The 14,435-nt window shown below is 36.1% G+C and overlaps 1 pseudogene; it reads left to right on the top strand.

Moving 5' to 3' along the window:
• Nucleotides 1-3,397: 3,397 nt before the first annotated feature.
• LOC143689242 (U6 spliceosomal RNA) lies at nt 3,398-3,496 on the top strand (annotated as a pseudogene).
• Nucleotides 3,497-14,435: the final 10,939 nt, after the last annotated feature.

Genomic DNA, 14,435 nt, shown 5'->3' with positions numbered 1-14,435 from the left:
TTAAAAGCCAATCTATTTCTGGTATATTATGTTGCTGCAGCTTTAGCAAACTGAAACATGAACCTATTTCCAATCCTGCTCCTAATTCTGAAATTTTCCTTCCAAAACTATGTTGTAAAATAGTTACACTATTTCATAATTGTAGTTAGCGTAGTAAGCTATTTAATAAGTTAGCTTCTGTTAAACTCCTGGCATGGGAGATCAAGAGGGGAAAGGACAGACCATTTTCTGCTATAAGTACAGATAATTAAAGAAAATCATTCTTAAAGAAGAAAGAAGTCTGAGGCAAAAACAAACCAAAAAACAAAAAGAAACAGAAAGAAGTAAGCCCAAGAAATCATGTTACACTGAGCGAAAAACTGATTCCTTACATCCCCCAGTTCCTAATTTCCAGTGCCTTATGAGGCTGGAATTATCTTTCTTGGGTTTGATGAGAGCATTCTCTTGAATAAATTTTAAATCTCTCCCTGAATCTCTCAATTAAAATCAACAAGAAAAACCCTTAAGCTAATCTGAATGAATTTTTGTGATTTACAAATAAAGAAATTCAATATGGGGAAATATATAAAAATGATATTTTTAAAATTATTGGGACCACTATTCCAAAATGTTAAAAAATAGTTTAGAAATAAAAGAGTAGAAATTGAATCTAATAAAAGTATTAAAGGAACTATAATTACCCCTTAAGATAAAATATTTTTGAAGTGTACATATCCTCATCTTTACCCCCAAAAGGTTAACAAAATAAGAAAATAGAATCTGGAGGACTTTAAATCCAAAGGGGAGAACTTGACCTCACCAGTTTTGAAAATGACACGCTTCTTTCAATTAATCTTTCCAGTGACGGTTCTTTTCATATGATGTTTAAGGAAAGGAAGTGACTCAGTTTTAAGTGACCAAGTTCCAAGTTAGATGAAAATTGGAGACATGACAAAGTGATCCAAACAGTTGGAAAGCTATGGGAAAGAACCAGATTGGATGAACTTAGAGGAATAGCTATAATAAAATGAAAGCGTAGGCCAGTGGATATGCAGTCATAAAGAGATGGAGAATTCTTGGAGAATTTTGAAAACCCAGGTGGAAAACTGAAATGAACATTTTTCTGGAAAAGAAGATCAGAAACACAGATGGCAGGCAATATGATCCTATTCATTTACTATATAGAATCCCCTGAGACTTGGAAAAAAATATTAGAAAGAAAAATGCAATGGCCAAAACAGGAAGGGATTGCAAGTAAAATTGCTTGCCATTTATTAGCTATGTGATGCAATCAAACAAAACTCCCTAGGCCATTTCTGCACAGATCCAGTAAAGACATTCTATTTGGAGGGTTTCATAGGAGCCACCGTGAACAGCTGCACAAGGAGAAAGCATTTCATATATTACAGGAGTTTGATTTTAGTTTTTTGTAACTTGAGTATTTTTATGAAAAATCTAGAACCAACTTTATTTCACACACATCATTGGTAAAGGAATGCCTAAAAAAACTCACATTAAATACTTTCTAAATACATATTCTCTCACATACCAGTGCAACAAATGATGCTTTGGGACACTTAGGATTCTTAGAAGTCCTTCCGTGATTTCTTATCATCACCATTAAATCTATTCTAAATCTCACTCTTTGCCATTTAGAAAATGTGGAGAGGACATATATTTTCTGTGATCTTGTAAATAACTCACCACCTCTTGTTTTTTTTTTTTATTTGCCTTAATACTGTTACTTCATTAATAGTTCTTCCGATATAAATTAGTCAAGAATAGAAAACCTCCATGTGTATTTTCTTAATTCCTCTAATGAGACATGCTATTTCATACAGATACACCTTTGCTTATATTGGCCTCTGCCTGAAATGTTCCCTATCAACCCTACCCTTATTTCATCTCTCTGAAAACACCTGCTCTGACCACATTCTATGTAAAGCTTTCCCTTGCTTCTCCAGCTGACCTGGCCAGTTAAAACCTTAAAGCTTCTACTGTATCCTTTTCATATACATTTGCAAATAATTATATTTGCTTGTTTACATATATATCTCCCCCAAAACTTGACCAGATAAGGTCATAAATTCTTAGAGGAACTATTAATTCTAGCGCAGTTCTTAGCAGGTTCTCTGTAAATGTTAGTGGTGAATGAGTATATAAAATATATTTTACTCAAATACATGATCACATTTTGAACTTGCTGCATTACAGTTACCTAGGGAAGATATCATTTATCTTGTTGACAATTGAGGAAATTAAAGTTCGAAGTGGTATCTTTTATTCAATGTCCCAGAGCTAACATGAAGCAGATTTCACAAGCAGATTACACAACAAAACTTCTCATTGGTCTAACCCAGTTCTCATTGGAGCATTAAATACATTTTTTGAAATTGTCAAAAATTCTGCTAATGATTTTGTAGTATATATTTATTATCTACTACACACATTTGGCTCTGCAAATAGTTTTTTTTTTTTTTTTACTTCTACTTCTAAGTACGCCTTGACAGATACAACCAGTCACATGAACCTGAATTGATCTCAACTTAGCAACGCACATCACATTATCTCACACATAGAATGGTTGGACACTTCAACCCAGAAAACCTCATCTAGTTTGATTTGACTTTGTTATTGTTTAGGAATTTCAACAGATGATTTAATGCTTCCTTTTCCACATATCGTATAAGAGGAAGGTGATCCAAATAAGTGAAGGTCTTGAACTACTAATCAGTACAACACAAAAAGACAAAGGGGTTTACATTCCTGAATTAGGGCTTAAAGTTTGACCAGAGATCATGGAGACTGGTTTAATCATTGATTCTCTAGAAAAGGAAGTAATTTCATTATATAGAGAGAAGTAAAACCATTTCAGTCAAACTTACATTTTAGTGACCTTTCCTACCAACAGCTGTCTGTGACTCTTCTCTCTTGAAGAAACTGGTGTCATATTGCTCCTTGAGAATTAACTGAACAGTTAAAAACAAATATTGGATTTGTTAATCCAACCAATGTACTGTAGATCTATGATGAATTAAAGTTCCCATATAACTCTAAGATTACCAAATGTATTTAGTGGCAAAGATTTAGTACGATTGGGCTTATTCCTTCTTTTATCATTTTAAGCTTCCTCTTCACTTAGCCCTCACCAAGTACATGCAACTGATACTGGGAGAAATAAGATGCTGAACAAAAAGGACAGACCAATGTGCCTCCACTTAAGAAAATACAGTTTAAGAAAACTCAGCACATCAAAAAACTTTCAAAAGAGGTAAATTACAGAGCTTGCATCACTTCACTAAGGTATTTTCTACAAAATTTATCTTCAAACAACTATTCTCCCCAAGAGATTTAAAAACAAATTTCCACTGATGCAATTCTTTTTATTCAGCAATAAATTAATTGATTAAAGTATCATGTTTGCTTCAGCAACATATAAACCTAGAAAGATATAGAGAAGATAAGTATGGCTCATGTGCAAGGTTGACATGCAAATTGTGAAGTGTTACATATTTTTAAGTGTGGATTTCTCATCAGAAACCACGGAGGTGAGAAGACAGTGGTACGACATATTTAAGGTATTGAAAGAGATTAACTGCCAGTCAAGAATTCCTTGTGTGTCAAAGCTGTCCTTCAAAATTGAGGGAGAGTTTAAAATATTCACAGATAAGCAGAAGGAAAGAGAGTTTGTTGAAAATAGTCTGGCCCTATAAGAAATACTAAACGAGTTCTGCAGGCTGAAAAGACAAGACGAGAGAGAAGCTTGGATGAGAATGTAGAAATGAAGATTATCAGTAAGGGTAAATGAAAGGATAAAGAGAGAGAGATAAAAATAAGATGTGACATAAAAGACCCAAAGGATAAAATGGTTGAAGTATTGCCTTTATAGTAATATCTTGAGTGTCAATGGCCTAAACTTCCAATCAAAAGACACAGCTTGGAAGAATGGATCAAATATACATATAGGTTACAAATAGGTTGAAAGTGAAAAGCTGGAAAAAGATATTCCACACAAACAGCAATCAAAATAGAATTGAAGTAGCTATACTGAAATCAGACAAAATAGACAATAAATACAAAAACCTTATAGGAGACAAAGAAGGACATTACATTTTAATAAAAGGGGCAATCCACCAAAAAGAAATAACAATAAGCATTTACACTTCTAATCAGGGTGCACAAAAATACATGAGACAAACACTGGCAAAACTGAAGGGAGAAATAGAGGTATCTATAATAATAACTGAAGACTTCAATACATCACTCTCATCAATAAATAGAATATCTAGGCAGAGGATCAGCAAGGAAACTAAGAACTTAAAAGGATAAACAAGCTAGGCCTAACACACATTTACAGAAAATTACATGCCAAAACAGCAGGATATATATTCTTCTCAAATGCACATGGATCATTATCCAGACAGATCACATACTGGCTCACAAAACAAGTCTCAGAAAATTGTAAAAGACTGAAATTACACAAAGTATTTATTCTGATCATAATGCAGTTAAGCTGGAAATCAACAGCAGGTAGAGAACAACAAAAGCCACAAACATGGAGGTTTAACAACACATTCTTAAACAATCAATGGGCCAAAAAAAAAGTGCAAGAGAAATTAAATATCTTGAGATGGGCAAAAACACAACATATCAAAACTTATGGGATGCAGCAGAGGCAGTGCTGAAAGGAAAATTTGTAGTTCTAAATGCTTATGTTAAACAGGAAGAAAGAGCTAAAATCAAAAAACTAACAGCACACCTGGAGGAATTAAAAAAGAACAGTAAACTAACCCCAAAGCAAGCAGAAGGAAAGAAATAACAAAGGTTAGAGCAGAAATAAATGAAATCAAGAACAAAAAACAATGGAGGAAATCAACAAAACCAAAAATTGGTTCTTCAAATAGGTCAAAAAACTTGAAAACCCTTAGCTAGAATGACAAAGAATAAGAGAGAAGATGCAAATAAATAAAATCAGAAATGAAAGAGGGAACATCGCTATTGATCCTATAGATATGAAATACATAATAAGAGGATATTATGAATCTCTGTATGCCAACAAATTTGACAACATGGATGGAATGGACAACTTCCTAGAAACACATGAACAACCTACACTGTCTCTAGAAGAAACAGAAAACCTCAACAAGCCAATCAAAAACAAAGACATTGAATTAGTTATCAAAAGCCAACCAACAAAGAAAAGCCCAAGAGCAGATGGCTTTACAGGTGAAGTTTACCAATCATTCCAGGAAGAACTAATATCAATCCTATTCAGACTCTTCAAAAAAACTTGAAGAGCAGGGGAAACCACCTAACATTCTATGAGCTAACATCACTCTATAGCAAAGCCAGATAAACATACAAGAAAAGAAAAGTACAAACCATTCTCTCTAATGAATATAGATGCAAAAAATTCTCAACAAAATCCTTCCAAACTGAATCCAATAGCACGTGGAAAGAATCATACACCATGATCAAGTTGGTTTTATTCCAGGTATGCAAGGGTAACTCAACTCAAGAAAATCAATGTAATACACCACATTAACAAATTGAAGGAGAAGAATCACATGATCATCTCAATTGATGCAGAAAAGGCATTTGACAAAGTCCGGCATCGCTTCTTGATAAAAACACTTCAAAGGATAGGAACAGTAGGAAACCTTCTCAACATGATAAAGGGCACATATGAACAACCCAAAACTAATATCATGCTCAATGGCGAAAGTCAAAGCTTTCCCTTTAAGATCAGGATTAAAACCAGGATTCATCATTCTTATTCAACATTGTGCTAGAGTCTTAGCTAGAGCAATTAGCAAATCAGAAACAAGAAGTAAAACTTTCATTATTTGCATACGATATGTTCCTACACCTAGAAAGTTTCAAAAAAAATCTGCAACAAAGCTGTTAGATCTAATAAATGAATTCAGCAAAGTGGTGCTAATGTGCGAAAATCTGTCCTGTTTCTATATACTAGTAACTAAAGCAATCCCAGAAAATCAAGAAAAGTATCTATCTAAAATAGCAACTAAAGGAATCAAATAACTAGAAATAAATGTAACCAAGGATATAAAGAACCTCTATTCAGAAAACTACAAAGCATTGCTAAGAGAAATGAAAGAAGACCTAAATAAATGGAAGGACATTCTGTGTTCATGGATTGTAAAGTTAAATATAGTTAAGCAATATTGAGAATGTACTGGAAGTCACTGAATTTATACATTTTAAGAAAGGTAAAATGGTGAATTTTATGTTTTATGAGATTTACTTCAATAAAAATAAATATTTTCCTCACACAAAAAAATAATCCATAGAGGGTCTGAGCAAAGAATCAAGCTAAGCAGCAGCAATATTCAAGATATTTTATGAACTGCATAGACATGGTGCTAGTATCCCCCTGCATTACTTTAGTTTACTTGTTTCTAAATATGAAGGCATGTTACAGAGACTTGGTCAACATATCTGTCAGTTGAAATGAATGAGATGAAAAGGGATCTAAAAACAAAATAAGGAGAAAAACTATGCACTTGATTTTCTGAAATAAGTGGCATCCCAAACCCATGATCTTTATGAGAGAAAGAGATCCACATAAGGATCTTTGACCCTGAAATCAAGCAAAAAGAAAGAAAAAATAACAAAACAATAAGCTTCCTAATCCTTAAACTTAGTTCCTTGAAAAATAAAAATATGGAGGTGGAGAACTAAAATAAACATTAACCTAAAAAAAAATTTTGATAAATTCTCCTTTCCTTCCCTTTAGTCTCAAAAAATGTATTTCCAAACCAAGCCTATCCTATGTATTTTGTGCCCTTAGTTCTTGTCCTTTCCCCCTCATTGTGTCTTCCTGTATCAGTTCTCTTCCACCTCATTTCCCTATTAGCTTCCACCACTGCACTTAATCTTAATGTCTCCCATATACAATAATATAATTGTAAAACCCTTCTTAAACTTTGATTTATCCTTCACAACTACTGCACTTTCTTTTACAACTACTGAACTTCAATCCTATGTTTAACCAGAGGTTGGCAAGCTATGACCAGCAGGACAAATACCACTTTCCATCTGTTTGTAAATTTTATTGGTACACAGCCTTGGCCATTTGCTTTTGCATTCTCCATGGCTGTTTTCATGCTACAATGACAGATGTGAGTAGTTACCACAAAAACTGTACAGCTCAAAAAGCCTAAAATATTTACTACCTGACTCCTTATAGAAAATGTGAATCCTTCTGAAAAATCAAATGTCCTGAAAGAATAGTCCACAGTTACTGTTCTACTTCATTACCTTTCAATACTCCTCCAACCACTGACTTCTATCATGAGCCCTATAAAGCAGCACTATGCTAAAAGATTGCCAGTGCTCTCCTGCTTGAAAGTCTGCAAAATGCTGAGGTCTCTTTTTTTCTAACCTAAATTTTGATCACTCTTTTATCTTCTGATTCCTTAATATAATTATTTTATTTCTTTTTTCTATACTCTCTCCTCTCTGTGTATTCTAGTTCTAGCAATCTTACCTACTTTAAAGCTTCAATTGCAAAATCTGTGTGGAAAATGTCCAAACCACTCCCAGTCCTGATCTTTCACCCAAGCTCCACATTTCCAGCTATATACAGGACATGGAATATTGCATGGAAAATTCCAAAGGTCAAAAACAGAACATCTCGTTCTCCTGTGATTTCTAGTTCTAATAATGTTATTACTAATTTCTTGGTCCCCAAGCCTGGAAATTTTGGAAATATCATTTTGTTTCATCCCAATCATCTAAATACTTATACTAAGGGCTATGAAATCTAACCATTCTACATGCAGAATAGCTTTTGCACCCATTCCTCCTTCCATTACCACAGCCTGGATTCAAGGCTGGACTCTCATATTCTTTCACCTAGAGTATGGTGAATCTCCTCTATGGTCTCCAACCTAGTCTACGGTACTCTGCACATGGATTCCATATTAATCTTCTCACGGCATAATTTGGTTCATAACCCTCTCTCGACATTTTCTTGTTTCTTCTTGTCTATTAAATGAAATCCCAAGTCCTTAACTATGTCTCAGAGTTCCATCAAGAAACAGATGACACACTCAAACTGGACCGAGAGGAGAGTTTAATAAAAGTTTACTAAGTGTGGGCAAGTTTAAGGAAACCAACAAACTATAATACAGGACTCTAAGGCTAGTGATAATGGAAGCTTTACCACTCTTAGATCTGAAGAGCCAAGAGGAGGGAGAAACTACCAGATCCTAGAAGGAGTAGCATTTGGAGGCAGTCACCTGATGGGAGTTGTGGTCTAAAGTATGAGGACTCAACCAGCCTGCAGCACTACCTGGAAAGGAAGAAACTTGGAGAAAACTCAGACCCCATTCCCCTTCCACATACTGATTACTAACCAGTGCTCTGCATTGGCTGAACCCAACAGGAATTCAGACAGTCAGGAAGAACATCAATACATCCACACAAGGCAGCATCCTGAGGGCATAAAGTAAAATTAAGAACAGTGGAAAGTGGATCTGGAGGGAAGATATTTAACACATTATCTTAAATTAAAGCATCTCCCTGCTCTATCCTCAAATGACCTTTCTACATTATCCACCACAAATTCCCTTCACACATCCTTTAAACAAGCCAAACTGCTATCCTCTCTGAATAACCAGAGATTTTTTTTATTTGTGTTTTTACCCCTTACGTTCAAATTAAAAATTCAGACTCCATAATCTTTTCACATCACCAAAAAAATTAGATGCATTAGGCGTGCATTTCGCCCTCTGACAGCTGTGTTTCTGATCTTCTCTGCTATTTTGGTAAACTGTATTGATGATGCTAATTTTCCACTGCCTCCCACTGCCTCGCCCATAGGTGGTGCCTTTTCACTCTGACACTAGGCTTAGACACGTGATTAGCTTTGAGCAATGGAATAAAGCAGAGGTGAAAGTGTGCAGATGCCTAGACCTCAAGAAACCCTGGGCATCTTCTTGTGCTGTCGGTTCTCTTCCATCACCATGAGAAGGAAAAGCCTGGGCTTTGTCTACTGATACCAATTGGAAAAGGAGAGAACCATGGTGCAATGTCATTAAGCAACCTAAAGAGATGTAAGTAGAAGCCCAACCAAAATCTGCTTGACCCTACAAATGCATTAGAAATTAACAGTTCTTTTTTATACGCCCTGGGTTTTGATAATGTGTACTAAGCATATATTCTGAAATATATATATATACATATATATATTTTTTTTTAACATAGGCAGGCACCAGGAAACAAACCCAGGTCTCTGACACGCCAGGCGAGAACTCTGCTTGCTGAGCTACCGTGGCCTGCCCTATTCTGAAATATATTTTAACCTCTTTTCTTACTGTCTCAAAAATATCTCTGCTTTTCCCCAGTGCTCCTCTACTCTCAGTTCTATGTATAAACTCTTCTTTTCAAGATATTACTCTAAAGAACAATTTATCTTTTTATCTCAATTATGTTTTAACTTCTCCTTGCCCCCTGGTTATCTTCCTCTACCTGAAAATATACCATCTAACCCACACAAAACAATCTTCTGTACATGCTTAGAAGAATTCTAAGATGGCCCCTAATGACCCATATCACTGTATGAGCCCCTCCATCTGTGAGTGAGAGGGACCTATGAATAAGAAGGTATATCACTCCCATGATAAGCTTATGCTGTATGGTACAGATGACTTTAAAACAGGGAGATTATCCTTAGTAAGTCTGATAAAATCTGCTGAGCTCTTTAAAGGGATAGGGCTCTTCCTGGAAAAAAGAGATTCTACGTGAGAGGTACCCAATGTTTGAGAAGTTCTCTGTTGCTGGATTTAGAGAGGGAGGACCACATGGTAAGGAATGTGGGCTGCATGTAGGAGCTGGGAGTGACCCCCATCTTACAGCCAGTAGGGAAATAGGGATCTCAGCATTTCAACCTCTAGGAACTGAATTCTGCTAACAATCTGAATGAACTTGGAAGTAGATTATTAACCAGAATACCAGACAGGAACACAACTTGGTCAACATCCTGATATTAAAACACTGAACAGAGAATCTGGTTGAGCTCTGCCCAGGCTTCTGACATACAGAACTGTGATATAATAAATGACTTTTGTTTTACACATCAAAGTTTGTGGCAATTCGTCATGCAGCAATAGAAAACTAGTACACACACCTCTCAATTTTCCTTCTCAGATAAGCTACTTCAAGCACAATAATAAGTGTTAAATGTCTATGGACAGCTCTTAGCATAGGGCAAGCACAATTTTAAGAACTTTATATGTAAAATAAAATATTTAATCACCACAACCATTATTACTCCCACTTTTCAGATATGAAACTGAAAGTACAGAGAGGTTAATAATTTTCCAAAGCCACAGCTTGTAATGGCAGAGCAAAGTTTCAAACCTAGGTGTTCTGGTTTGAATCTGTACTCCTGCGCTTCCCCACTTACCGTTTACCCCTCCACCACCAGATTGTATATTCTGCTGAAAATTTTCTGGCAGAAAAAAAAGAAGGGCCTGATTAATTTTCAAATCCAAATAATGCTTCTCAGCCATCACATAGCTTAAGTTCTTCATAGCAGTTAGCGCTGTTTATCACTCTCTTTTTAAAATCATCTCCTTTTCTGATTGTATTCTTTCCTATGGGAAAGCTTTGCCTCTTCCCTTGCTCATCCCATAAATGTGACTGCTACCCACAAATTAGTCCTTGGCCTCACCGTACATAAACTCCCTGAGTGGTCTCAGTATCTTTCCTGACTTTAGCAGCCATCTACACACCTGTGACATCCAACTAGCCTGTTCCTCTCTACACAGTTCAAGATCCATGTGTCTACCTACTAGCAAGGTAGACACATGGTAGAAAGCACAATTTCTCCAAATACAGCACATTCAAGGTATCAACATAAAAGTCCCTGTCTTATGCTTCAGACTTTGTTCTCATCTTTACCACTCCATTTTCTGCTATTTCCAAACCATACTCTGCCTGACCACATGGATTTCCCATGTTCTCATGATTCCTACTTTGTCCCAGAACCCATTCAGTTCTGACTTCCAAATGAAGATTCACTTCAAAATGCCTGCAAAATAATTCTCCAAGGACCCATCTTTTATCTTTCAGGTCTTAGGTCTCTCCTAGATGTCTGGGAAACAGTCAGCTAAACTAATTTCTTCACAAATGTGAGCTAGCTGCCATTCTCTAGATAAGTTAGGCTTTCACATAAAAATCCTGAAGAATAGAAAATGAAGTTAAAATTTAACAAAGTAGAGATTTGTTTCTAGCAGGAAGAATTTTTGGTATCTGTCACAGTTTTCCATTCCCCTACGATACATACCTCATAAGGGGTTGGTTTAAACAACAGGAATGCATTACCTCACAGTTTTGAAAGGAGGAGAATTCTAAAATTGAGATATAAGAAAGGTGATGCTTTCTCTCCAAAGTGTGTAATATTCTGGTACTGGCTGCCAGCAATCCTTTGGTTCATTTGCTTGTGTCTGCCTACCTTTGTCATGTTTTTATCCACTCCTTTCTTTTCTGGGTTCCTGCTGACTTCCTTCTGGCTTCCAAGCTCCTTCTTGCTATTTTCTCTACGACTAAACTTCTTCTGCTTGCAAAGGACTCCAGCCATCTGGATTAAGACCCACCCTCACTCAGTTGTGCCATACCTTAACTAAAATAATCTCTTTCAAAGATCTTATTTGCAGTGGGTTCGCACCTACAAGAATGCAGATTAAGAACATGTTGAAATTGAGATACATAATTCAAAAATCAGCCACAGTATCTTTTCCTCAAATCAAACCTCAGTGAATGATTTATTAATATGATGCTTTACCCAGCAGCCCAGCAATACTGAGTACTCCCTGAAACTTAGAATTATGCTTCAGATATGCCCAGCCCCAAATGTCATTTATCCACAGTCCAAATGTCATCACTAAGAATGGAGAGCTAAATTGAACTTAATTCTGTTTCCACCACCATGAAGCATATTGATTGGGATGAATTAATTAAGTCCATATCATCTATATTGCCACTTGATAATAAAAATTTTAAAATCTTTTTTTTCTTCCAGGAACATCCCCACCCTAGTATCAAGTGTAAAATCATATCTAATTTTTTTAATGAAATTACTTGACTTCAGATGTAGTTCAAATTATTTTCTCAAGACTCAAATCTGCCACAGTGATAAATACAATGAAGTAACTACCTTTTCGATTGTCCTTTTACCAGCAAACCCCACAAGCTTACTTATATTGCCAAAAGAATATAGCGTACATCTTGTTAATAAAAGGGGCATCATTGATATATGGTGTCTTTGGATCCTGATTGCACATCATAAATGAGTGTTGTGCCTCAAGGAGTATGATCAAGTGAAAGTAATATTGATGGAAAATGATTCTTAATAGCCCAGGAGCCAACTTCTAAGTGGTTCAACAGTGACTAAGTGGCAGAATGCTCTCCTGCCAAGCCAGAGACCAGGGTTCGATTCCCAGAGCCTGCCCATGCCATTAAAAATAAATAAATAAAAAATAAAAAGCCCAGGAGCCAAAAAATCAGCAAACTATGGAATTAAACCAGTGTGAGCCATTAATTCTTTCAAAGTATCAGGTGGTTCACTAAGTAAATTACAATACTTTCCCTGAGTGAATTAAATATGCACCAAATGCTTTCAAAGGTAATGGACTCAAAATGGCCACTTGATTCTAAAAAAAATCCAATTCCGCAGGAAGTAGGTTTGAGGAACTGCAGGCTGAGGGTTTTGATGGCTTTTATACTATGTATATAAAATTATAACATTATAGGTTCTTTTTTCCATATACTCATGCAAATATCTTTTTTTGAATTATGGTAAAAAGGGAACAAATGACAACTAAAATAGAATAAACATATAAGACAGGCCAAAACATAGTGGTGGAGGACGTTTTAATTTAAATGCAGAAAATACATTTTACTTGCTGTAATAGAAAGGAAGGAATGAATTCTAGTACTGGGTCCATTACTTTTAGCCCTATGATTCCATCCATAAAATAAGCCATCATTTCTCATCTATTAAATTAGTGGTAATAATAACTCATAAACCAATTAGAAGAAAATCAGATGATGTAAGTGAGAACACTTTATCCTCTGTAAAGCACTCTACAAAGGAAAGGCATTGTTATTATTGTTTAATCCAAAGGCAATGTAATCTGGGCGCCTGTCAAAGAGTAAGGGTTACAAAACCAAAAACAATACAAGGATGAAGTGATCACGACTGTGCAAGTTTGTTTTTTCACATCAATGCAAAAGGTTCCTAAAGTCAGATTTCCTTTCCACAGCGTTGTTCTCTTCTTCAAAGTATAATTGAGTTGAATAGAAATGAAGCAATTAAATTTCTAGTATATGCAATTATTAAGTTAATGCCTGAGGTCAGCTGTAATAGTGTGTGAGTATGCTGGGTAAAAATTTTTGATTCTTGAGTTGATGCTATCTGTACACCTTCATTAGCCTCCACCCCTGCTCCCCACCACACAAACATCAGCATTAGGAAAGACTAAAGTCAGGAGCCTGATCTATATCTGAAGCATCTGTCTTTCTGGGACCTTCTTGATTTCAAGCTCATTACTCATCTTGCAATTACAGTTTCACCTTTAGCTTAGCTTTTAACCCTCTTGGGAACCCATCCTTGATTATCCTTCAGATTCTTTTTCCCATTTTCTACCTTAGACTACCCATCCAGCTCAACTCTGGTGCTTTGACTTGGTAAAGCTACTGGAATGAAATATAGTGGAAATGAAACAGGGTTTAAAATTTATTAAGTTACATGTTTACAATTCTAAGGCCATAAAAATGTCCAAATTAAGGCATTCAGAGAAAGATACCTTTACTCAATAAAGGCCAATGTCTGTCACATGGGAAGGCATATGGCTGGCATCTGCTGATGCTTGCTCCCAGATCCATTGCTTCCATCTCCTGATGCCAGTAGTTTTCTCTCTAAGCATCTGTAAGCTTTCACTTAGTTCCTCCAAGACACAACTCTGTGTTCTGGCTTGCTGAGCATCTCATGGGAACACCCATATTGACGTCTGCTGGACTCTGCATCTCCAAACGTCTATGTCTAGATGTCTTTCTCTGTCAGCACTCCAAGCATCTTCAAATATCTGTGTCTCTGAGCTTTTTCCAAAATGTCTCCCCTTTTAAAGGACTCCTGTAAACTCGTCAAGACCCATTTGAGGTTCTTGAATGCGCAGAATCATATCTAATCATATCTATAGGTGTGACCTATAATTGGGTGTGTCACATCTCCATGGAAGCAGTCCAATCAAAGTTTTCAAGGATTTTCTGGGCTACATAATAATTTCAAACCAGCACATCTGGCCTCAGGATCCCCGATACTACAGGTCCAATGGCAGCTGCCCCTCCTTCCAAGATTCACAATAGACTTTAGAGTGAACTGAGCAGGTAGGCCAACCCACATGGGTTGTGTTGTAAATTGATGCTCA

This window comes from Tamandua tetradactyla, chromosome 6 (assembly GCF_023851605.1).
Source record: "Tamandua tetradactyla isolate mTamTet1 chromosome 6, mTamTet1.pri, whole genome shotgun sequence".
Lineage (NCBI taxonomy): Eukaryota > Metazoa > Chordata > Mammalia > Pilosa > Myrmecophagidae > Tamandua > Tamandua tetradactyla.
Note: the sequence above shows the minus strand (reverse complement) of the source record. Positions and strands in the feature narration are given on the sequence as shown.